This window comes from Podarcis gaigeae (genome assembly GCF_964106915.1).
Source record: "Podarcis gaigeae genome assembly, chromosome: 17".
NCBI classification, from domain to species: Eukaryota; Metazoa; Chordata; class Lepidosauria; order Squamata; family Lacertidae; genus Podarcis; species Podarcis gaigeae.
Genome location: NC_139694.1, coordinates 39,277,313 through 39,304,415, shown reverse-complemented (window position 1 = coordinate 39,304,415; position 27,103 = coordinate 39,277,313). Strand labels below are relative to the sequence as shown.

The following is a 27,103-nucleotide window of genomic DNA, read 5'->3' as shown; positions in this document are numbered from 1 at the left end:
CCAGCCCTTCTCTGTCTGAAAGAAGAAGCTAGCTTTAATGGACATTCACAGATGGAGCTCCTCAACAAGTGACACTGTTGTCCGTATATTTAAAGCCTTTCCCCCCTGTTTATGCCATACAAGGATAGAACAGCCTTCTCCAGCCTGGAACCCCTGCAGTTGCAGTTGGACTCCTACTCCCATCTGCCCCAGCCTATGTGGCCAATGATCAGGAATGGTGGAAGCTGAAGTCCAAAAAATCTGAGGGTACCAGGTTTGGAATCGCTGATATAGAATGTATCTACAGTGGACGCTCGGGTTGCGAACATGATCCTTGTGGGAGGCATGTTCGCAACCTGCAGCGCCTGCAACCCGCAGCGCTGTGTCTGTGCACACGTGGGTTGCGATTCAGTGCTTCTGCGCATGCACAAAGCACAATTTAGTGGTTCTGCGTATGCGCGAGCGCCGAAACCCGGAAGTGACCCATTCTGGTACCTCCGTGTTTCAGCGCGTCTGTAACCCAAAAACGCGCAACCTGAAGCATCTGTAACCCGAGGTATGGCTGTATTGGTGTTACACAGCTGTGCCTTAAGAGCCAGCAGCTATTTTTAAAAAACGAGTCATGTTTTTGAACTGCTCAGAGGGCTAGCAGCATTGATTCTGCATAATGATTATCCTATGACCCCAAAGCAAAGGGCTCTCTAAACCATGGGTTGGCAAACTAAGGCCTGGGGGCCGGATCTGGCCCAGTCGCCTTCTAAATCCGGTACGGGAATCAGTGTGTTTTTACATGAGTAGAATGTGTGCCGCTTCTATTTAAAATGCATCTCTGGGTTATTTGTGGGGCATAGGAATTCGTTTTCCAAAATATAGTCTGCCCCCCCCCAAAGGTCTGAGGGACAGTGGACCGGCACCCTGCTGAAAAAGTTTGCTGGCCCCTGCTCTAAACTCTTTCTTCTTCACACAGACAATAGCAGAGGCTTTGGAAGATCCCTCTTCACTAGCTCTGGGTGCAGGCAAACACTTTCGAAGTCATCATTTCCTCACCCCCACCCCATTCCTCCTCCTTGTTACATTTGTCAGACTTCTTTCTTTATGTGCCTTGTCAACAAATGTCACTCCTTATACACCCAAATGTTCTGCTGGAGACGGCTACCAGCAGGATGCCATCTCAGTAGAAGCTATGTTCTGTACAATGTAGGAAACAGACCTTTAATGTGGCACCACCTCCCCTTTGGAACTTACACACACACACACACACACACACACACACACACCCTGACAGGCATTGTCCTCGTTATCTTTTCAGTGCCTGTTGGAGATGTTCATCTTCCAACAAGCCTTTTAAATAGAAATGTTTATGCCAGTTTTTATCTACATTGGACTAGAAACTGAATTTACATTTTTTTATTGTTAATTGCTTTGGGGTGTTTCATGGGAAGCAATTCATAAATAAAATGAAAGAAATATAATTATTGTGACTTGCTTTGACAGCAGAAGAAAGCTTTATGCATGAACTGAGTGGAATGTTGGAGACATCATCTAGTCAGTATTAATGGTGAAGTATGTCGTAAAGGTAAAGGGACCCCTGACCATTAGGTCCAGTCATGACCGACTCTGGGGTTGCGGCGCTCATCTCGCTTTATTGGCCGAGGGAGCTGGCGTACAACTTCCGGGTCATGTGGCCAGCAGGACTAAGCCGCTTCTGGCGAACCAGAGCAGCGCACGGAAGCGCCTTTTACCTTCCCACCGGAGCAGTACCTATTTATCTACTTGCGCTTGATGTGCTTTCGAACTGCTAGGTTGGCAGGGACTGAGCAATGGGAGCTCACCCCGTCGCAGGGATTCAAACTGCTGACCTTCTGACCAGCAAGTCCTAGGCTCTGTGGTTTAACCCACAATGCCACCCGCGTCCCTTGAAGTATGTCTTAGATATGTTATAAAATCTTTCTCCTCTTTCTTTGCCTTGTGTACCTCGGTTGTTTACTCCTCCACTTAAGCCAGGGCACAAGCAAACGGGAATGGGAAGCTGAGGTGCATGAGGGAAAGAATTCTGACGCTGTGCACTCAAGTCCCAGCTTCCTGCAGATTTGAAGGCAGCAGTTCAGAGCTGTTATTGCCTATGATGTGCACATTCCTTTTTGGTGCCTTGCCATGGTCTCTGACCAAACCAGCTCTGAGTTTTCATAGTGTTCAGATTTGTACTCTGAAAAATCCAAAGCCAGCCCCTGAAAGCAAATGCGTATTGTAGCAACATAGCTCCGTATGTTTTGGTCTGATTGTCATGAGCCCCTTTATAAATGCACATGTTGGTGTTGGTGCTGTAGTTTCCGTTGTTTATAAGTGGAAGTGTTGGCATACATGGTCATGGGACTTTTAAAAAAGAAGAAAAATTCAATACCACCTTTTTTCCAGGAATACCAAAATACCAAAAATCAAGTATAAAAGAGACTGCTTGCAATCATTTCTAATCAGTATTGTCACTCCAATGAGTTGGCTGTAGTTGGAAATTGAGGTGGGGAACTCATCTCCCCCCCCCCCTAAAAAAATGCAGGCTTTCCTTGCCAACTCTATTTTGTACTGTTATCAAACTAAACAATTCTGAGAGGTTTTTTTGTGTGTTTTTTTGAGTTTTGTAAACTTCAGTCAGTGAATAGATTAAAATAAATGTTTATGGTGAAAATTGAAAAGATGCTGAAGAGCTTTGATTGGATCGCTTGTCTCTTTTAATATTATTAATTAAACAACCAAATGAGTGATCTGATTGAGCAAAGGAGGGATTTTAATGCTTTCTACACAGTTTTACTAGTTAAATATTTTATTTTATTCTATTATTTATATACCACCCTTTATCAAAAGATCCCAGGACGGTGTACAACATTAGTAACACACTTTACAGAACACAGTAATAAAAACATAATAATAAAATAACCATAAAATAATCATAATAACAGTGTCTCTCCCCCCCCCCCCTCGCATTTAACAGACCATAGATTATTGAATGGCCAAAGGCATGGGTAAAGAGGAATGTTTTTGCCTAGCACCTAAAACATACATTGATGGTGCTAGGCAAGTCTTTTTGGGAAGAGCATTCCACAAATGGGGGGCCACCACAGAAAAGACGCGTTCTTGTGTTGCCACCCTCCAAACCTCCCAGGGACATAGAAAAGTGCCTCAGATGACAAGAACAGAGTCTGGGTCAGTTTGTATGGGGGGAGAGATAGTCCTTAAGGTATTGGGGTCCTGAGCTGTGTAAGGCTTTATAGGTCAACACTAGCACTTTGCATCGGGCCCAGAAACATACGGCAGCCAGTGCAACTGGTCCCGTAAATAGCAAGCCCCCTGTAGAAATGACACATAGAAGGAGGATCAAGCCCTGCTATTCCAATTCAATTTGCCTCTCACCCCAATGATTTTGTTTTTTTAAAAAAGGAGATCAAATCATGGATCTTCAGTTTCTTTTGCCTTAAACAAAGTAGCTAATTGGTGGGACTGAAAATTAAGGGTGTATTTGTTTTGATTTGTTCGTTTTAGTTCTGTAGGTTTCCTCCAAATAACGGAATGAGAAAATAATATTGTTTGAACTTTTCTTGTCTCAATAGTGTTTCTTTCTAGTAATACCTTCAGTATCTTAGAAAAGGCACGGCACTGAGGTTATGGTAATATGCAAATATATTTTCCTTGTTTTGTTTATAATTATATGTTTGCAGATTTTTAGAGTGTAATCTACTTTGAGCTTCCCATCTGGATGCAGAGTGCAAACAGGATAAACAATGTACATCTCAGTGTAATGAATTGATCTGTGAAAGGGCAAGACAGTAAACTTAAACACTTAAACTGCTTGACAGCCCTAATTATTATTTTTGTTTATTTATTTATCTATTGCTATTGGTGTATATGGTGCTTTACATATGATCTCTTGTTTGAGGTGAGTGCAAGGACTCGTGCCGTGATACCATGGGAGTCATCTTGCAGAAATAACAGTAATCTGCTTGACAGACCCTCAGTTGCTATTTGTAATATGGAATCAGAATTACAGAGCCCTTTGCTTGTGCTGCAGAGCCAGTAGCTGAGGTTCATGATACATGAAAGGTTATGTCAAATCTTCTGAAGGGAAGGAGGGCGCTATAGACAGTTGTGTGCTTCCGACTCAGATGCTTTCTTTAGCATGAGCAGTGGCGTAGCGTGGGGGGTGCAGGGGGGCCCGGCCGCACCGGGTGCAACATCTGGGGGTTAGGGTTAGGGGGCACAAATCCACAGGTTAGGGGGCGCAAATCCACGGGTTAGGGGGTGCAAATCCACGGGTTAGGGGGCGCAAATTACTTGCCTTGCCCCGGGTACTGACAACCCACGCTACGCCACTGAGCATGAGCCAAGATGCATGAAAAGTGAAAAGAAGAGGTACCTTTGGGTGTGTGGGTGTGCTAGTGGCCAGATTAGAATATTTTTTGGCGGGGGGGTTGAACCTTGAACTCAAGTTGCCTTTCCATTCTCCATTGTAACTGCGCTCCACCCCAAACAACTAGATTCTCTCCCCCTATTGTGAAGCCACCACTTTTCTCCTGTTTCTGTGACTTAAGAAATCAGGTAACCCAAACTACATGTACATTTGATAAGGAGTTTTGAACTGTTCTGACACGTGTCTCTGTATAATATACCTATTTGTTAATTTGCTGGAGACTTTTGTCTATAAAGGGACTAACAAATGAAATTAATATTAATAAGTAATAATAATAATAACAATGATTTATTGAGTGCATGTATTGCACATTCTTGTGTAATTTGTATACTTTATGATCAAGTGAAGTAGCTCCTATGTGCACATACATGGAATAGATACAAGTGATGCTATTACACAGTTGAATTTACTTACCTAGGTAACAAGCATTCCCGAAGCGGGTACATAGGTAAGCTTAATAAAATAAAATATATTGAGGCATATTCTAACTTATTTTGAATGGGTCTACTCTTCACTATTGATACTTGTTGTCCAATCCAGCTGGGTGGATGAGTGATTAATAAGGAGAAAAATAATAATTTAAAAAATGGATTTCATATATATATATATATGTGTGTGTGTGTGTGTGTGTGTGTGTCATTTTATCTTAGCCTAACCTAGTAACCTAGTAACCTTAGCCTAGTCACTGACGGGCTGCCCTTCTCCCTCCCTCCTTCGGGGGGAAAAGCCCCCAAGAGTCGCACACACACTCCGCGCGGCTCGTGAAAGGGAGTGTGGCTCTTGGGGGCTTTACCGGGAGGTGGGGAAGGGACTGAGGGGCTGCCCTCTGTCCCTTCCCCCACCTCTCACAAAAGCCAGCAAGAGCCGTGCACTCTTTAAAGGGAGCGTGGCTCTTGCGGGATTTTCTACGAGGTGGGAGAAGGACAGCCCCTCAGTGACAGGCTGCCCTTCTCCCACTTCGTAGAAAAGCCGCAAGAGCCGCGCGGAGCCTATGTGCGGCTATTGGGGGCTTTTCTCGCCTGCCTCCCGCCTGCATTCACGCCATAACACACACACACATTTCCCCTTACTTTTTAGGAGGGAAAAAGTGTGTCTTATGGAGCGAAAAATACGGTACTCTATCCTGAGTTCCTTGACAGAGAAGTGGAATATAAATGTAATAAAATAAAATTGAAATATATAGAAAGTGAAATTTCTTCAAAGCTTGGCTTAGATGGAAATTGAATTGATTATAAAAATGTTAAATTTGATGCCTTTTAATATTCATGACCCTCTATCAAATGTACCTGAATTGAAGCCTATTTTTCTACATGGAAAAATATTTTATTTCTGAGGTAAAAACTAAGTACAGTGGTACCTCGGGTTACATACGCTTCAGGTTACATATGCTTCAAGTTACAAACTCCGCTAACCCAGAAATATTACCTCGGGTTAAGAACTTTGCTTCAGGATGAGAACAGAAATCGTGCTCCGGCGGTGCGGTGGCAGCAGGAGGCCCCATTAGCTAAAGTGGTGCTTCAGGTTAAGAACAGTTTCAGGTTAAGTACAGACCTCCGGAACGAATTAAGTACTTAACCTGAGGTACCACTGTATAGGGCTTTAAAGGTTAAAACCAGCACCTTAAACCTGATCCTGTACTCCACCGGGAGCCAGTGCAGCTGGTATAACACCGGGTGAATGTGATCTCGTAGCGAAGACCCCGTAAGGAGGCTCGCTGCGGCATTCTGCAACCGCTGGAGTTTCTGGGTCAGTCTCAAGAGCAGCCCCACGTAGAGCGAGTTACAATAATCCAGTCTGGAGGTGACCGTCGCGTGGATCACAGTGGCTAGGTCAGGGTGAGAGAGGTAAGGAGCCAACTGCTTAGCCTGGCGGAGATGAAAAAGTGCCGCCTTTGTTATAGCTGCAATCTGCGCCTCCATGGAAAGGGAGGTGTCGAAGATTACACCCAAACTGTTAACGGACGGTGCTGGCACTAATTGCACCCCTGCAATAGATGGTAGTTACCCCCCCCCCCCAATCCCATATCGTCCCAACCCAGCCAGAGGACCTCTGTCTTCGAAGGATTTAACTTCAACAGGCTTCCACGTAACCATCCAGCCACAGCTTCCAAACATCTGATCAGTGTGTCTGGGGCCGAGTCAGGATGGCCATCCATCAACAGATAGAGTTGGGTGTCATCAGCATACTGATGGCAGCCCAGCTCAAAACTCCGGACAAGCTGGGTGAGGGGGCGCATAAAGATGTTAAAAAGCATCATAGCCAAACACTGGAGAATCCTGGTACCAAATGGGAAATAGCCTTATGAGAAAAGCTAACCCAACAGACTGAAACTGACATGGGGACAAATAGAAGAGGACACTCTCACCCCAGTATGGCTTCCCCTTATCTCATACACAGCCCAACAAGACTACAACAAGAATCCACTGAAAGCATACAAATCAATTTGGCCAATTTGACCCAACAAGCCCCCCCCCCCCCACTTCACAAATGCAAACAAACCTCACTGCAGACAATCATAGACAAGCATCCATACCCTGGACCCCCCCCCTCAATCCCTCTCACTATCAAGGAAATGTAATAAGCAAATAGAAAGAGAACCTACCTAGTTGATGCTGACACAAAACCCCACATGTACACACTGTAAAAAAATAAAAATTTCACCGCCACCCCTCCTCTCCCCCCATCTTCTTCCTGGCCTTATACCAGGGGACAGCAAACGTTTTCAGCAGGGGGCCGGTCCACTGTCCCTCAGACCTTGTGGGGGGCCGGACTACATTTTGGAGGGGGGAAAAAATTGAACGTTTACCTATACCCCACAAATAACCCAGAGATGCATTTTAAATAAAAGCACACATTCTACTCATGTAAAAACACACTGATTCCCGGACCGTCCGCGGGCTGGATTTAGAAGGTAATTGTGCCGGATGCAGCCCCTGGGCCTTAGTTTACCTACCCATGCCTTATACTGTATTCAACACTAATGTCTCACAACAAATGTAACTGATCTGTAGAAAAGACTGTACAGGCTGAAAAAAAGAGAAAAGGCATGTACTTTTGTAAACCAAGAAAATTGTTAATAAAAATTATTTAGTGGTCTATATGACCAGAGGTTTTGGATTAATCTCCTAGGTAGTAGAATGTTTTACTTTGTCACAAACAGGGTATATGTTAATTGTATTTTGATAGAAACCGGTTAATACACATTCTTATTTAAGTAATGCATGAATTACAAAATTTAACTCCCATTTTAAAGTCAGCCATTTGCCACGATGATTTAAACTAAATCACTTTGTACTTTATTTTTTACTTTGTACTTTATTTTTTCTAAAATCTTCCCAGCTGTGATCCTGCTGTGCATAGATTCTTCTTCCATGTTGCCTGTGTGAGTGCATTCAGGGTTTGGAGTAGATGGAAAGACAGGGAAATGATGAACAATGCTGAAAGCAGAAAAGATGGGAGTGGAGTTAAGGGTTTTTAAGGCAGTTATCTTAAATTGTACCTGAAATCTGTCCATTATGATTCAACTGATTTTTATGAAGGGAGAGTCAAGGCTTGCAAATGGAAGTGTTTTGAAAAGTGATTGTGTGTTTGAGACAAACATATTTGGGTGGTTTTGAACCCCAACACAAGCATCTGCTAATCTCTGAAGTGTGGAGGCAGGGTTGTCCACAGACATCCGTGCTGCAGTGATGAGTAGTAGTGTATAGATGCATAGATGTAAAAAAAAAATTGGGGTGTGTATGTTGTTTGTTTGTTCTGTTTTAGGCTGGGTATGTTGAAGGACCAATACAGGTGGTGGGGTTCCTCTGTGCACTTAAAAACAACAACAGAATCTCTTCCCATTTCCTCTTTACCCATATTGACCAACTAGGTTACACATGGTGCTTATGGTTGTACTGTAATTAGTTGCTGTGGTGCAAACAGTATTAATGGCTTTGTGTTCTGCTTTTGACTTACCACTATGGGAAACCAGAATATTGGACTAGATGGACCATGGGTAGGTGAATAGTCTGGCCCAATCACCTTCTAAATCCGGCCCACGGATGTTCCAGGAATCAGCGTGTTTTTACATGAGTAGAATGTGTGCTTTTATTTAAAATGCATCTCTGGGTTATTTGTGAGGCACAGGAATTTGTTCACCACCCCCCAATATAGTCTGCCCCCCCCACAAGGTCTGGGGGACATTGGACCGGCCCCCTGCTGGAAAAGTTTGCTGACCCCTGAGATGGACCCTTGATCTGGCATTCTTATGTTTATGCATTGTGTTTATACGCTTGGCAAAAATGTGTCTCTCCTTCCCTGTTCTTCACTCAGGCATGTGGAATACGCAAATAGCAGTCAACCAGTTCCTTAACTGGTGTAGGTTGGCTTAGTTGTACAGACTGAAAAATGTCTGTCATACCAACTGGAGTTCAGCTGAGGATATTCAGTCAGCTCTGTGTTTTACATCTTTGTTTTGTTAAAATAAATGTGATTTCACGCAGGCCATAACTTAGGTTGGAGATCTCCTAATTACCAAAGTATGTGCCTGCTCTGGTTTTGCAATTCTCCACCTCTCACAGCAGTAAAATGTAACTTGTGCTTTCTTTGCTTCCGCAGTCTCGAATTTTGAAAGAAAAGACACAGAAAGCACAGGGTGTTTTTCCCTTTTTGTTTTGTTTTTGTTTTTTCTGTGTGAGGGGGAATTGAATAGGCTCCCCCCAAAAGTGTGTGCGCATTACACTTCAGCTGAGTGGCTAACTGGGTAGAAGAATATGTGGGCTCCCACTCTCTCTGTGCCCAAATTGTTATCAAAGCTTTCACCACTTCGAAAAAACTAGCAGGGCTTGTTCATCAAAAGGCCTCTGTTGCGTTGATCACCCCAGGCATTCAGCAATAATGAATTAAGCTATATAAAGCATGAGTTAAACAGTACATTCTGTCATCTTGTTGGGTTTCTGAGTTTTGATCATGCAGTTTCCATGCATCTGTTTTATTCCTGCAACCATGAGAACTAGAAACTTTTTTTTAAAAAAAGTAAATCATTTTTCAATTTTATAACAATAATACAAATTTTTAAAAAATCAAACATACTCTTTATATTTATTTATTTTTCTTTTAAGATCTCCCTTTCACATATATCTTGACTGATCATTTTATGTTAACCCTGCTAACATTTTAAGTTGTTTACAATAATTTTTCAAATATTCCACAAATTTCCCCCATTCTTTATTCAAGCTTTTTTCTTCCTGGTTCTTTATTCTTCCCGTAAGTTTAGCCATTTCTGCATACTCCATCTTCTGCCAGTCCTCCTTAGTCGGAACTGTTTCTTCTTTCCATTTCTGCACATAAATCATCTGGGCAGTCGCTGCATACATAAACGTTTTTTTCTGATATTTGGGTTCCTCTGAGCCTATTATCTCTAGAAGAAAAGCTTCTGGTTTTTTTAAAAAAATAAAATATATCTTCAACATTTTGTTCAGTTCATTATAAATCATTTCCCAGAAAGCTTTCGCGACCTTACATGACCACCATGTATGGTAAAATGTACCCTCCTTTTCTTTACATTTCCAGCATGTATCTGATTCCGATTTATACATCTTAGCCAATTTACTAGGAGTCAGATACCATCTATACATCATTTTCATATAGTTCTCTTTTAGTGTATAACACACTGTAAATTTCCAATCTGTATTCCATAATTTTCCCCATCCTGCTATTTCAATGTTATGACCTATATTCCTTGCCCAGTGTATCATTGCTGATTTTACGAGTTTGTCTTTTGTTTCCCATTCCAATAACAACTTGTACATTCTCTATAAGTTCTCTTTCAAATTGTGAGGTTTGATTCATAAATCTATTCATTTTATCCAATTCAAATAGCTCATTAAGTTGTTAATATTGTAACATATTCAAACCTTTCTCATTTTACTTCTCGTTCTACATCCATTAACAAATCTGTATATGTTGCCCATTCATTTTTCATTTTTTCAAAGATATAGCTTCAATAGGAGAGAGCCACAAAGGTTTCTTTCTTTCCAACAGGTTTTTATATTTATTCCATACTGTATATATTTTTTCCTGATTGCATGATGCATAAAACCTTTAAGCATTTTAATTTTACCATACCATAAATATTGTCAAACTTATTGTAATGTCCTTCCAAGTCTAACACTTCCAAGTCTAATCACTCCTTTAACCAGCAAAGAAATGATACCTCATAATCTGGTCGTAAATCTGGTAATGAGAATCCACCTCTTCCTTTCCAATCTAGCATAATTTTATATTTAATTCTTGGTTTCTTCCCTTGCCAGACAAATCTAGAAATATATTTCTGCCATGCTTTGAAGCATCTTCCATTGCTGATTATTGGAGCTGTTTGAAATAAGAGAAGTATCATCGGTAACACATTCATCTTTATGACTGACATCCTTCCCATCAGTGAAAGCTTCATTCTAACCCTATATTTCAAGACTTTTCCCGATTTCTCTCCATGGCTGAATATAATTTTCTTGGAATATGTTAGGGTTTCTTGATGTTAACCAAATTCCCAAATACTTAACCTTTTTATCCTATTACAGTGGTGCCTCGCAAGACGAAAATAATCCGTTCCGCGATTCTCTTCGTCTAGCGGTTTTTTCGTCTTGCGAAGCAAGCCCATTGACAGCTTAGCGGATTAGCGCTACAGCTCTCAAGCGGCTTCCAGCGATCAGCTGTTAAGCGGCTTATCAGCGGAACAGCTGATAAGCGGCTTAGCTGCTTAAGAAAAGGGCGAAAAAAGCGAAAAAAACCCACGGGGGGATGCAAGATTTTTTTCGTCTTGCGAAGCAACCCCATAGGGAAATTCGTTTTGCGAAGCGCCTCCAAAACGGAAAACCCTTTCGTCTAGTGGGTTTTTCGTCTTGCGAGGCATTCGTCTTGCGGGGCACCACTGTATTAATCCCGTATTTGTCTGTTCATCGTTCTTTACTGTTTGTCTATATTTTTCACTAAAATTTTAGTTTTACTTTTGTTTATTTTAAAACCTGCAACTTCCCCAAATTTTTTTATCTCTTCTAATAGTGGGAACTAGCAACTTTTATCTTTAGACGAAAACTGAAATACAAAAGATATAACTTCTGCAATTTTGAGTGTTAGAATGCAAAACACCAGAGTGCAATAAAATATATTTAGCTTCCTTTTACAGCACTAAAAAACTTGGTGGCAAAATAGAAAATCTGGGCTGAACTGTTTTTAGAACTAATACTGGATCGATGTATTGTCATTTTCATAAAAGAGACTTGCTATTTTAGAAGCTAGCTATCTTCTGGCTGGAGGAGTTAACATTGATTTGAATTGTATACTGCCCTTCTAGTACATTTATTTCAGTCCTGTTTACAAGCTGCAATGATTCTTAAAAATAGGCCATCAAGATAATTCAGGGTGTATGTTGTGTAACAAAAATATAGACTTGGCATCTTGTGTTAGTGTCATGTCGTTCTGTTTTCCAAACAGCAGGAGTCAGTCCTATACAAAGGACTCACTTCTTACAGTGTTTTCAGCTGATTTTTGTTTAGTGGACTTAAGAGTCCACTAAGAGTTTCTATCTTATAACAAGGAAGGATGGGGTTGGTTGGTTGGAATCATCTTTGTCAGAAACAGTGTTAGAAACTGAGATATGAAAGCTAGGAGCTAAATGGCACCTTAAACCTAGGTTATGGGCGTAACAGCAGGATGTCTAGGCGCACTTATTTTATAACAAGAATTCAAAGCTGAAAATGAATGAGCTGCAGCTAACATATTGTGTTCATGTTTTACATTGTCTAATCCTTCCCCTGCGCACCCCCCCACCCCCTGATATTCTTAAGAGGGTCTCTTCTCCAGTCTTCAGAGAGTATCTGGAAGTGGAGAGGCAGAAAAAGGTCTTCCTTTCCTTCCACTCTGCAGTTTTAATCTGAAATTTTAAGCCAGGGGTCAGCAAACTTACCGCACCTCAGGCCGGTGTCTCCAGCGCCAATCATGCAGCGGGCCGGAGGGCGGAGGAGTGCGTGCCCATACGCATGCACACACACTATTTCCGGCATACTTCTGGGTCAGAGGAGCACCAGAAATAGCTTGTGTGCATGTGCACAGGCCTCCTCCGACCTGGATGTGCATTGGAAATAACACTTGTGCATTCGCAACTGACCCGAAATGGGCAGCCGTGCAGTGCAGCGCCAGTAAGTACGGGCAGCAGCGGGCGGCGGGGGTCGCTGTGGGCTGGATAAACGAGTCCCTCGGGCCTTATCCAGCCTGTGGGCCTTAGTTTGGGGATCCCTGTCTTAGGCTCATGTTCTGGCTCACGCTAATGAAATTCCCTGTCACAAAATGCACCTAGAACAATGGGAGTTTCGAACACTGGGCAGAAATCACCCTTGATAGTGGATAGCTTAAAGCCAACCTTAATGTTAATGCTCCTATAAGCTGGGCTGCTGTGTTGCCTGTATTGGTATTCCTTGGGGTGACATCTGCAGCATCTAGACCTTGAACCACACAGGCAGCAGTTATGCTACTGTGCAGACCTTGGATGCATAACGGCCAGCCTATAAAGCATTACTGCAGCTCAATGGATTCAATGTGTGGGGGCTATAATGTTTCAATTCAATGTAACCCCACTACAAAAGCTACCAAGATTTTTTTCTGAGCCAGATATATAATTTGTACTAGAACCAGCACCTGATTTTGCCTGGCCTCATGTATATTGCTCTCAATTCTTAGGGAATGAATAAAACTGTAACCGGCTGTGAAATGTTTGATGGATTGGACCACATGCAAGTTGCATTCTGTTCACAATTGCCACCCCCACCGTGTATTGCTTTGTTTTTAAAGTCCAGCATTAGATGCAGAGTTGCTAGTTGGAGGTGGAACTTGGCACCTTACAGGCTCCCCTACCATCAGTTTCCTATAAATTGTTTTCCCTAGCCTGTACACTATAGAAGGTGTGGAGAGCAGAAGACTGTTTTGGGATAGTTATGTTAATGCTGGTGTTTGTGCTTCACTTGTATTCAGTCCCCAAACAGGCACAGCCTAGTTCAGTGGGTGCAAACCTATGGCATGCGTGCCAGAAGGGGCACTCAGAGCCCTCTCTGTGGGCACGCACGCCGTTGCCCCAGCACAGAGCTGGCAGAAGGCAAGGGCAATGTGTTGAGTCCTCAGCTCAACTTGTGTCTCAGTAGAAGCACCTTGGGTGGAGGAGACCGGCCTGTTCTGGAAGACAGCCCCTGGATTTAAAGCTGTGAAGGATTGGGTGACTGTGCTGCTCTGTGGCAATGCGGCTGTACACTTGATCAAGCCAGGTATACTGTAAAGGTCTGAAAACCCCTGTGCCCTCAAAGGCATAAACAATCACCTGCTGCCTGTCTTCTGGCAGTCCAACAAGAGAGCCTGTCTGACTGCTGCAAGCTCTCTGGACTGGTTCCACAAGTGCTTCATTCTGGAAGTGATGATTCAGGATGGATTTGATTTAAATCACAATTTAAATCACTAGTCAATAAGACTTGATTTAAAACATTTTTTTACAGAAGGACTCATTCTTGCTGGTATAATCTTAATATTTACAACATGAAGGTTTCATTTTTGGAATAATAAATTTTCAGAGTAGTTTTTACATTTAAATCACAAATTACTAATTTGGTTATACTATTAGAAATACATAGACAGATAATTATGAAATTATTGTGAGGTTTAATAAGTTAACTGTTTATATTTGGAAAACTTTTCTGCTACACTTTATTCGAAGGAGAAACATAATCATTTCCTTAAAACAATTTAAACAACTTATTTAACTAAAACAATTACATTATAGCATATGTATCCATGTTTGTTAACTGATGTGGTTAAACTTTTTTTAAAAAAACTTAGACTGAGTTTTAGCACACATGAAAAAACTTAAAACAAATCCTTATTTCCTGATGAATAGCTTTTGGACTATAATGTAACTTAAATAGAAAACTATCTTTAGAAAGATTTTTCCTCCAGAAGCGTTTTATTTTTAAAATCCGATTTAAATAAATAAAAAATCCAATTAATTTTTTAAAAATCCGATTTAAAAAAAATAATAATTGATTTTTATTCACCCTGGAGGCGTTACTTGCTGGAGAATGGGCTGGAATTCAAAGTGCTACTGCTGGTAGACAGTGTTCCTGGTCACCTGCAGGGACTGCAATTTGCGCACGATGAGGTCACGGTTGCCTCCCCCCCCCCCCAATGCAACCTCACTCATCCAGCCTTTGGATCAAGGGGTGATTTGTTGCTTCAAGGCTCATGATGCCAGGCTCACCTTTGTCTTGCTGATCAATGCAGTGGATGCTGATCTGGATCTCGACCTCACGTCATCCTGGAAGTCCTTCAACATTGCAAACTGCAATCAAACCTATATCAAAGCAGGCAGTGGATGCAATCAAGCCTGAAACCATGAACACATGCTGAGGCAAACTCTGGAAGGAATGTGTTCATGGTATCAAGGAATTTCCAGACATTACCACTGAGGTGGAGATCATTGTGAAGATGGTGCTGATGACATTGGCTTTGTTGACCTCATCCAGGAGGAAGTGGAAGAACTGACTGAGGGACAACAGTCCTTGAGCCTGAAAGAGCTGAGATCGAGTTCCAGCTCTGAAAGCAGGGAAGAAGGGGAGGATGGTGAGCAGGATGACCAATCCACCTAGACCCTGGAGAGCTTTTCTGAACTCTTTGGCACACTCAACCATGTGAATTATATCATTGTGCAGTATGACCCCTCCATGGAACGCATCCTGAAGATCAAGCGTGCCATTGCAGGCAGTGTGTGACCATACAAGGAGATGTTTGACCAGATGAAGAGACAAAGCACCAGCTACCTATTACCATGTTCCTCTGCAAGGCGCCAGCAGCAGCAGCAGCAAGTGAATCTGACCCACTGCCAAGCACTTCAGGATGCCTCTTGTCGTCATTTCCACATCCTCCAGTGATGATGAAGATATAAAGCCACCACTGCCACCATTCTTGCCAGTTTGGAAGGGCTCCTGGGTTTTTAAAAGGGATTTTCATGAGTTTCCAGGGGTTTAGAGGGTGTTTACGGGCTTTTTAGATGGTGTTCCCTGCTATACACATTTTCAGTTATATACACCGTACTTGGGAACATAATCCCTGCGTAAGTGGGAAGTCACCTGTAGTATGTAATATAGTATGGGGCTTTGCTATTTCAAGGAAAAGCAAGTAAAAAATCTCACAGGACATGCTCAGGCCTGAAGTGGGCCTGAAGTAAATCTTTGGAGCCTTGCCACTATCTAAGCTGTTGGCAGCAAGAAACCTGTTCTGTGAACCTTGGCTGGAAGAAGAAGAAGAAATAATGATGATGATGATGATGTAGATATTCAGGTAAAATGTGGTCATGTTGCCTTTTGAATGGGGAAGCGGGGGCTGCATGAAGTTAGAGAGATAAAGGGTCCATGGATTATCACATTAACCAAGACAGCTTATTTTACTCTGAGACAAAATCTCTTTAAATCACCCATAGTAGCCCATGGAAGCTACTATCCTGCAGCAGTTTTTGCAGATCTGCTGGGGGATGGCAGAGGAGAGACAAAAGCTGCATTTCCATGCTGAGTGTGTCTCTCCTGTTCATAGCTGTCAACTTACAGATTTGAAAATAAGGGACCAGCAGCCTCGAAAATAAGGGATCAGCAGCCAAAATAAGGGATTTTAGTCAACCAGCTCCTTTCCTTTCCCCCATAACAGTCAATCGAAGGAGCCTCCAAAACAAATCTAAAAGCCCCCTGAGATTGCCGCCCGCCATTGTACTCAACCAGCTCCTTTCCTTCCCCCCCCCCACCATGTGCCCCCGCTCCTGACATACCTTTTCCCCAGCAAGGGTGAGTGGGCCGTCGATGACGTATCCATCCGATTCCGAACACAGGTATGTTCAACTTCTGAGCCCCTCTGAGCCAAAGGCAGAAAGCCCAGCCAGCAACCAAACGAAGTGGTGGTTCCCACAGCGCAGCAACCCGGCAAAGGGGATGCAGCAAGGAAAACCACCATCACCTCTCCGCTGGGAAGCGCTGAGCAAAGGCGAGTCCCCAGGCAATAGGGCCGATTTGATCGGCACAAGGCATGCAAGCTCCACCCTCCCAGTCGTTCTTAGACTCCTTATTGGGTGAGGAACGCAGCCAAGCAACACAGTTGGAGCCTCCCTCCTCCCTGGTCAGCAGGGAGGGAGGGAGAGCAGCTGCTTCCTTTGAAACCCGGGAAATTTAAGGGACATCATCAATCCAGGACAGCAGCAGGAAACGGTGGTGGGATAAGGGAGTTTCCCACCAAATAAGGGACGGTTGACAGCTATACTCTTGTTGCAACCTACGTACTCTCTATGCTGGCTGCACAGGAGTGACAGAGTGCTCCATCTGTCCTTAGCCTTCTCACTTGCCTGTGTATGAATTTCCTGGTTTCTGTATATACACTAGTCCAGAGCCGGGGGGGGGGGGGCGCTAGCCAGATTTTTTGCCCCGGGTGAAGCCTCCATAGGGCGCCATTGAGGCTCCTAGCCTCTGTGTGTGTGCGCGCATGCGTGTGTGTGCAAATGCACATGGGGAGTGCCAAACTGGTCTTTGATCCAGGTGAAATAAAGCCTAGTTTCGCTCCTGTACCAGGCTAGTGCTTAAATAAAAGACTGCTTTACCACAACCACCCCAAGCCCTTAACCCAGGAGAGGGATTCTGATGGGAAGCTGTGCCTTGTCGCAATGCCACAAGTGAAGGAAGGTTTAAATTCATGGTATCAACTGCTGGTGCAGAGCAGCCCTCAGTTCTGTGAGTGAGAAGCAAGAGAAAAGACATATTGAATATATGAAAACTCTTAATCTGTTTATACTCATTAACAGTCTCGGTTTTCAGGAGCTTGATGCTTTTGCACTAATGTTTGGAAATGAAACTCCATTTTCAAATGATATTTATTGAATTGAAATGGTGACTCAGCAACAAGAACCATCTTAGGTAACATTGTTCATTATTCAGCAGCATTTTAAAATACAGCGGTACCTTGGGTTAAGTACTTAATTTGTTCTGAAGGTCTGTTCTTAACCTGAAACTGTTCTTAACCTGAAGCACCACTTTAGCTAATGGGGCCTCCCACTGCTGCCGCGCCACCGGAGCACGATTTCTGTTCTCATCCTGAAGCAAAGTTCTTAACTCGAGGTATTATTTCTGGGTTAGCGGAGTCTGTAACCTGAAGCATATGTAACCTGAAGCATATGTAACCACTGTATAGGGGGCTCAGTAGGCCAGGACAAAGGTTAACATGCCCTCAACTCATGGTGTGACCTTTGTGACAGCAGCTGTTTTCTATCTATGTCTTCCATGTGTGCCATGTTATGAAGATTATGAAGATTTTAAAAAATGTTACTCAGCCTGCACTGAAATTGCTTGTCACAATGGAAACTTGGATGGGTTGGTAATTGGACTGGATCTGAGTAAAAAAAAATCCTAGAAGTAAGAGAGTACCATTTCCACTGAGTCACAATGCTGACTGTAGCTGCCCATTAATGTTTGGAAGCAAGAGATAATTTATTGCATGCTACATTGCAGAGGTCTGCTGTGTGCAGAGGGGGGAACTGAGCTAAGCTACTCCTATGACATTTTAAAATCTAGAATTTGTTTCGGATAGCAAATTCATGCGGCCTTAGGATATTCTTCAACTGCTTTCTCATTAGGCATCAGATGTGAGGTGGAGACTAGTCCATAGCATTTGACCAGTTATTGTTGATGGTGTGTATCAACAACAAAGTGTTTGAACCCTTTAGGATTATTATTTGTCATGTGAAAAATAAATTAATTTTCTGTGCATGTTACTGAAGCATAGGCCTGGCTGATCTCAATTTAGCTTTTTTTAAAAACTGACACATTAATTCAGATTTATATCCCACCCTATTCCAAGAGTTCAGGGTGCACAATTGCAGCTTAGGAGCTCCAAGTCCCTTAGTATCTTCTTTTAAAAAGTGGAAAATATGTTTGTCACATAAGTGCACCCAGGAGGAGAACAGGGAGGGATGGTTGCTGTTGATTTTTTATTATGAAAAAGTACTAATAATTTTAAACACACATACACATAAATAAGGAGAGCTAGGGAACCTGCGGTCAGGCCTATGCAGGTTGTGGGGCAGCTGGGTCCACTTGCCTTGGGCCTTGGAGGGCTGGGCTGGCCGTGGGGTCCTGCCAGGGGCTTGCCAGACTTACACTGTCATGCTGAGAACAAGATCCTTGCCCCAGGCCTCAGACAAGCTCTGCATGGGCCTGCCTGTGGCTCTCCAGATGTTAGTGGGCTCAAGTTCTCCTCAGCCCCAGCCAGCGTGGCCGATGGTCAGGGATGATGGGAGTTGTAGTCTAGGAACATCAGAAGGAACACAGGTGGGGTAGGCCTGGGCAATGTATCAATTCATCGCCCAGGACCGGTATGAGGGGCAGACAGCAATGGCAGCTTCACTCAGTGGTATATTACAGGTGAAACAGCCTCCTCCTCAGTTCCTTAGCCACCAGTGCCCAGCGCGCCAAGGGAGAAACAAGCTGCAGCCGGGCACTGGAGGCAGAGGGACTCAGGGGCAGCGGCAGTTTCACCAGCGATATCCTGCTGAGTGAAGCTGCCATCCCACTTTGCCCTCAAACCGGCGCAGAGGGGCCAATACAGCTTGTTCCTCCCTTCACTTCTTTAAACTGCTTGGTTGAGAAGCATACATCTGCCATTGCTCAGCCAGGCAGTTTTATGGAGCCCCCTACACGCCACTGGCTTGCACCAGCTGGTGGCAGGATGGGGACTCTGTGAAACTGCTCTGCTGAAGGGCGCTAGGTTACTGCCCAACTCAGCCAAGCAGTTAATGGAGCCCCCAGGGCACTGCTGGCTCGTGAAAGCCAGTGGCATGTCGGTACTTCCACCCCACAGCCGAACAGCCCCGAAGCTTTTCCTGCTTGCTCGCTTGCAAGCAGGAGAAAGATCGGGGGTTTCCCTCAGCTGGGGAGCAGGAGGCTTTGCGTTCCCCCGCTGAGCAGCCTCAATTCTTCTCCTGCAATCTGGAGAAGGATGGGGTTGCCCAACTTGGGGAGCACAAAGCTGCTTTCTCCCTGGTGCAGTGAGGCACTGGGGTGAAACCACCTCAGCAATTTCACCCTGACGCCTTGCAGTGCTGTGGTAGGAAGCAGGTTTTGGAACATGCTCATGTACCGCCAGATCACATTGTTTGCCTGGCGATATATTGTGATGTTGTAAACCTGACATCGCCCAGCCCTTGTTGTGGGGAGAGTGTTTAGCAGGAGAGGAGACTGTAAGTACAAAAATGGGTATGTTTAATGGTGTCATTATCTGTCTCACTTCTTTCTCCAGGCTTTTTTCTACCTGGTGGCCCATCCTTAGGATCAATCCGCATGATCCAAGAGTAGATGCTTGACTGAGTCTTCATCTGCTTTCATCTTTTGCAGTTTGACATTGTGTCTCTTACTTTCTCCTTAAAAGCTGCCATGGGGGTTTCAACTTTGATCCTAGCAATGGTGTGGGTGGGTGGGTGTGTTTATATAAGCTCTTTCATCTGGATACTATTTTCCAGGTCTGAATTTCCAGCCTTTAGTCATTTTTCATAGGGGATAGCAGGAGTCAGTGTTCCGTGTGATTCCTGTGGAAGTCTCTACTGTGAAAGATTTTGAGGAGAGGTTTCTAAAGGTGTGTGAACCTGGGACTAAACTTACCAAGAAATTCCCAGAGGCAGCAAGCAGCTAGTCAAAACCTGCTGGACGCTGGAGCTTTCAGAGCTTTCCAAATTGAGCGCCAGAATTTGATCGACCTCTTCTCTTCTCCATCCCTCCACCCATTCAGTGTGAAAAACTGGTGGTGTTGAAAATTTTCCACTGCTGTACTTTTCCATTTAAAAATGAATTTCTAAAAATAAATAGTTTTGTTAACCTAATTGGTAATGTAATGAATGGAAACAGTCAAATTGAGCAGTTTCTGCTTGTAATAAACTTTTTCAGGTGTCTGTCTTTAGGAACCACACTTGCATGTATTATATATAGTCAAGCCGACTTTAATGTATTTTTAGGAACCATCAGTTGTACATTTAGTTTCTAAAAACGCACACACTAAAAGATACAAAGTTGCAGAGCGAAATGAAATGGAAGTGAACATCATAAGTGACACTTTTGGCACATTATAAAATTAGTATGATAACCATTAAAATACATTTTGGGAAGTGTATGCTAATGGGTTGTATATCTTAAAATATTTTCAAATTTTCAAAACACCTTTTTTAATTGTCTTAAAATATTATAATAAAATGATATCTTATTTGTTATATTTCTATTTCTGTTTATAGTTTTAATAATGCATTCCAATAAAAATGCTTAACAGTGGTCTAAGAATATTTGTAAGTATCTAAATAAAAATTAAAGCTTTGAATTTGTTTAGATGTGATATTAAAAAATATTAAGTATGTTTTCTTGAATTTCCAACTTACCTACTTCTGACCATGTGTGGTAGTGATAACAGCTCTGAGTTTGCTCCAGGGGACAGAATGGGCAGGTCAGAGTACTGATCACCTCCACCTGTTATTGATGTCAATGCTCTTCATACCAAGTTCTGCATTGGATATGGCAGATCTTGTAGGAAGACACAAGTCTGAGGAGCAATTTTAATTTCTGTTAATGTCCCATGATGGTGTCTCCTGCCTGAAAGGAATGTTGATCCAAGATGGTGCTCAGTTCCTTCAGGGAGCAACAAAAGGGTAGGACATTTCCTTATTTTGCCCATCTTCTTCAGTCCCACTATTCTGGCTTCTAAAAGGGACCACTTTTGCACCCGATGCCATAGGCTCCTGGACGGGGTTCCTTCTCATTGTCCCAAGACCTGACGTGCAGCCACTCTTTTTTGCCAGTTGAAAGAGGCATGCAGTCTTGTTAATCTGAATGCATACTGCAGTTGTTAATCCCTGAATCAAAAAGGCATGTACTTACAAGGTGACTCTGGAGGAGGCCCAGGAGAGTGTATTGTCCCTCTGTCCCCCTGCTGGCCATGGGTCTCTCTCTGCCTTCAGAAAAGGAAGTGGAATTACCAGAGCAATAGAAGGAAGCACTCCCCACATCACAGTGGGGGGGGGGAGTTGTTTGCCTTAGATGAGTGGGGGAAACCCATGACATCTAAATTCAGCAGGGCTGTTTATATATAAAATATCGTACCTAAAGAGGTATTAGAGTGGCCGAGGGTTTTGTTACTAGATGTTCCAGTAGCTGTCCTAGTCATAGGGGCAGTGGTTCCCATGAGATCAAAGCATATATATATATATATATATATATATATATAAACATATATATATATATATATATATATGTTTTTGAAAAGATAAGAAATATGATGTCTTATTAACAAAATCGCATGAGACCTTTGTCCTCTTCATCAGGGCAATAATGGCCATTTCCTTCTGGGCTAAAGGAATTGTCAGAGAGGTTCCAGCAACAGCAGAAGGTACAGATAATTTGCAGCCATTTCTGAGGCCAGCCATTGGATTTATGAAGAAACCAGCAAACATGAGTCTCAAATAGGCGGCAAACTGCAGAGTTTTGTGGCTCAATGAACTCAGTTGACATCTGATCATTGGGTGCTCAGGATTGTCCAGAAGGGGTAGTTTGACACCATGCCTCATGATCTGTGTGTTTTTTGCTGCAGATGGGGGTGATAGAGCCTGTTCTATCTGTGCAAGTCTTCTATGGATGCTACTTTGAATTTGTCATAGTAAAGCAAAACAAAAGAAACAGGGAATGGAGAGCTATTTTATTTTATATTTATTTTATATTAAAAACACATTTATTCAAAAGTTACACTTCACTGCCATAAGACCACAGTATTATGTGTGTGTTTAGATATTTTAGTTATTTTAGATCTAACACAAGTGAATTGTACGCAGTGGCACAAGTTCCTGCTGGAGACACTAAAAGACTATTTGGGAGAGTCTCTAGCGGGGTGACTATTTTGCTTAATCTTGCATACGTGTAACTGACTTGTTTTAAAGAGCATTTTATTTCTGACTGAGATACCATCTACTTCCACTCCTGCATTTAACTTCAGAGAAAGACACAGTGAAGGAATGTTGCATTTTAATGTACCACTTCTCCAGCTCCTGGCACCTCTGCTTTACTTTGTTCTTTTTCCACTGATCCCATCTTCTTTCCCCAAACTACTTTCAAACTAGGTTTTATTTCCTCTTGGTCAAAGACCCAGTTTGGCACCTTCCCCACCTGCATTCAGTGGCACCCCTCTGGAGGCTTCACCTGGGGCAAAAAACCAGTCTAACTCCCCCTTAGGTACGGCCTTGACTTATGGTAAACACCAATAATCTCCATGCACCTCTCCATCCCTTTAGTTTGTTTTAAGGCAAATCTCTTACTCAGGTGGGGGAAATGTCTTCTTAGCACACTGCATGCTGCTTCTGTTTCTTAAAAACTCCCAAGTCCTAAACTCCACCCCTTGCTTTAGTAATAGCTGCAGCAACACAGGAAGCAGCTGGATTGCTTCTGAGCCAAGCTAAGCAGGCCAAGGAGGCTCTGCATTGCACAGAAGGGGTTAGGAAGCTCTCAAGCAATGGGGTCCTTTGTTTGAATGTTTTGGGTGCGGACAGAAAAGAGAAACATGAGGACCACCTAGAACGGAGCTTCCACAGCTTTGGCTCCCCATGATGTTGTTGCTATGCACAAAGTTGCACAGGGCAGTTAACTCTGGAAACAACAACCCTGAAGCTCAAAACCTGTCACTCTGGAGAACCTGTCACCACTTCAGTCTGCTGCCTGAGTCCTCTGTCTCACCTTATCTCATGGGCAAAAAATTCCACCATTGGGTTGGACTAGATGACCCTTGTGGCCCCTTCCAACTCGACAATTCTGTGATTCTATGGTAGGGTGCCCTGCAGATACAGGAGCTGGTCCAAAGACTCCGTACTCCCTACATGAAACTACCTGAATTCTTAGATCATTTTATGAGATCCCTCTCTGTGTGCCCCCATCTTCTGAATTTGGGCCAGTTGTGACCAGAAGATAGGTCCTCTTTGGTGGCGGCACTCTACCTGTGGAACCATCTCCCCAGAGAGTCTTCTGTCTTTTCAGCACAAGCAGATACCTTTTTTATTCACCCAGGTCCCTTATTTATTTTATCTGCTTCTGTTGATAATTCCTACTACCTTTTCTTTGTTTGTTTGTTTGTTGTCTCCTGTTGCTTTAGTATGTTGTGATTTTGATATGTTGTGTGACTCTTTGAGAGTGTGCATTTGAGCTGAAAGGTTAAATTTTATACATCAATAAATAAAATACGTTGCAGCCATCTTGTGGAACCTGAGCGAGTCTACATCTGGTCGGGTGTCTAGATGGGGAGGCCACATGGGAACCTCATGTATGTCACCTTGAGCTCCACTGAAAAATATAGGAAATGTCATAAGTAGGATTGACTCCTTTTTTAAATATGCTTTTTATTGGAATGTCTAATTTTTTGTAAATTGACTTCAAATTAAATAGTTACATTGTTTCATGTACAGTGGTACCTTGGTTTACGAACTTAATCTGTTCCAGAAGTCCGTTCTTAAACCAAGGCGTGCTTTCATATAGTAGCGGGGGACTCAATTTACACTCAACAGGAAGCGGAACATGTTCTGCTTCCAAGGCAAAGTTCACAAACCAAAACACCTACTTCCGGGTTTGCAGCATTCTTAATCCAAGTTGTTCATAAACTAAGCTGTTCTTAAGCCAAGGTACCACTATATTGAATTCCCACCCCTGCCTCCACGGTGTTTTTATCCAAACCCTTTTCTACTGTGTTATTTATCAAACTCTTATCTATTACACAAATCCACCTGATAAAATAACTTTATCATTTTTCTTCCTCTGCTCATATCTCCAATCCTGCCTGCAATTTCATTTGATTGTAGTACTTTTTCAAAGAGTCCTAAAAAGGCCTCCAGTCTTCTATAAAAAGTTCATCATTTTGATCTCTTAATATTATTGTCAGCTTTGCCATTTCCGCATAGTTCATTACTTTTAAAAGCTTTTCCTCCTTCATTGGAACCTTCTCTTCTTTCCATTTCTGTGCATATAAAATTGTAGCTGCTGTTGTCACATACATAAGTAGTTTGGTCATTTTCTTTAGAAAGTCCATCCCTATTATCCCTATATGAAAAGCTTCAAGTCATTTGGGAATAGCCCATTTCAACACCTTCTTTATTTCATTATGTATCATTTCCCAAAACCCTTTAGCTTTTTTTACATGTCAGGATTGACACTGCTCTCTATTTCCATACAGCCCACTCCCAGCCATCACTACTGCTGCTCCCCTACCCTCCAGCAGCAACAGCCTTGGTCTTGAATAGCAGCTGCTTCCCATCGCTTCCTGTCTTCTGGGAACCCAACTCCCAGTTGTCTGTTCTCTCATTCTAGTACTTGTGTTGCCCCGACCCCACGAAAGAAGAGGCAGAACCCAAGAGAAGAGAGAGCATATTGGCCGGGGGGCAGCCATGTGAAACTTTGTGGGCATGAGCTATAACTGCTTCTTCTTCGTTTGCCCATGCTATACAGCCAGGCCTGCCTCTCACTGCCTAGAATACATGTATGGCACGATGTTTGTTTATTCATTTATTGCAAAACAAAAATTAAAAAACAGTTCTTCACCTTTCTGTCAACTGATGAGAAAACATATTGTTCCCGTCTGAACAGCTAATGCTTATGTCTGATACAATGTGTAAAGCTTGTTATTTCCAGAAAACTTGGTTTCAAGTTTTTTTTTTTCTTTCTCCCCTTTCCATACTTAATTGGCTCTGTCAGGGAGCCATCTGGTGGCTAGGATCCAAGTGCTTTTCTGGGTCAAGGAAATAGATTTATTTACTTCCAAATTTCTACCCTGCCAGCTACCCCATAAAAGGGGTTTTCATGATGGCTTGCAATTTACGATAGTACAATAAGTGGCGTACAATAGAATCAACTTCAACAAGGCAAATTAAGCACAACCTAAACAAAATGTATCGGTAAGGCCCTCCACAAAATAAAATGACTTGTGTGGGTGGTCAGACTGGTAAAAATGTGGTTAGAAGTAGTAGTAGTGGGGTTGGAACTGTGATTTACAGTTGACCCTTTAGCAGGGACTATATTTTGACATGAGCAAAAGCTGAGTCTGGTAACACAGGCTTTGCCTGCTGATGCACTCGTGTTAGCAACTATGATGCAGGCAAAAGGCTCTTCAGCTGCCTCCTCCCCAGTGTGAGAGGAGGAGCTCCAACAGAGCCTGGGAGGAGGTTAAAGAATCCCGGTCTGGGGAAAAGGTGGGATATAAATAATAGCAATAAGCCCTTGCCCTGTGTTTCTGCTTGCACTGAGAAGAGCCAGTGAGACTGAGTGTTAGAACAGAGCCAAATGAGATGGGGATCAAGTTGAATCTCTGGCCTGCCAGTTTTCTGTCTCTAGATTAGAACATCTGGGTTGCTTTCCTGCTTATAACAAAAAGTTGGGTGTTGGGCTGCTTTAATGTTTTAAAACCATTCCTTCCAGCAGTGGTGAATGTTGCCATTTGAACACTCAGTGCTGAAGCCCCATGATGTAGAGTGGCTCATGGAGTTTGATTCAGCCCTGAATAAGGAGAACTCTGGTTAAATGATTCTGGCTCTGTAGGTTAAATGCAGCTTTGGAGCTAGTGCTGAACAACCTGGTAGGAACCTTAAAGCTGTCTAAAACCTCCACACTGATAAGCTTTTTATGCATACAGAGGTACAAGCTAATAGACCTTTTCCCCCAACCCAAGCTGCATTTTCCATATCCTTGACTTTCTCATGGCAACTCCATGTTACAGATTTGCACGGAAATACTGAAAGTCATGGGAGGAGGCCGCCTTGTTCTCATGAACCTGCTCTCTGTCCCAAGTTGGTGGCTACAGCAAAGCTAGCTGCAAATACGTCTTGATCTCAGAATTCTCTTGAAGCAATTCAGTATTGTTGAAACTGGCCTTCAGGACATATGGTCTCCTTGATAAAGAAAGGGAAAAGCTGGGATGTGGAGAGTTGTTTCAACAACTTTTAGTTTGTGGACAGCAAGCTACAGGACCTTCACAAGTTGAGATTCCTGCATAGCAGGGGGTTGGACCTCAGGGTCCCTTCCAATTCTAAGATTCTACAGCAGTGTTTCTCAACCTTTTTCTGACCATGGCCCCTTCTGACCTTGTTTCCTTCCTGTGGCCCCCCTTTCCTACTGATAGAAAGGTAGCTATTTAAATGGTTTGTTTGTAAAGAGAACATTTTTAAAATAATTTTTTTATAATTTATACAAAATACAATTACATAAAAAATTATACTTTAGGTATTTCTCAATCAATATGACCCTTGTTCTTGATTACTAGAAGCAAGCTTTTTATATATCCAATACTATTGCTTTGAGGGATGACCAAAGCTCACCTCTGTCCATTACTTTAAGGCAGTTCCACGTTAGGCTGAGTAAATAATTCACACGACTGAAACCTGATTCTACCACATACAATTTTGCTTTATTCCAAAGCTGTGGAAACTTTTTAGATACTGCACTCTTTATCCAAAAATGGTCTGTGGCAACATACCTCCTTTCTCAGTAATAGTTGCACGAAGAAACAGCACCCCACACACCTTGCCCGTGACAAATGAGATGTGGACAGCTTAGTGCGCAC

At 42.9% G+C, this 27,103-nt stretch overlaps 1 protein-coding gene and 1 long non-coding RNA gene across 5 annotated transcripts in view; both read left to right on the top strand.

The window, feature by feature from the left end:
• The window catches only part of MECP2 (methyl-CpG binding protein 2), an 82,330-nt gene that overhangs the window by 24,897 nt on the left and 30,330 nt on the right, over positions 1–27,103 (top strand). The gene's annotated exons all lie outside the window — the stretch shown is intronic.
• Positions 1,474–19,748, top strand: LOC310835376. Its single transcript, XR_014559614.1, has 3 exons — positions 1,474–1,555; positions 3,582–3,638; positions 18,120–19,748. It is a non-coding gene; the product is annotated as an uncharacterized lncRNA (long non-coding RNA).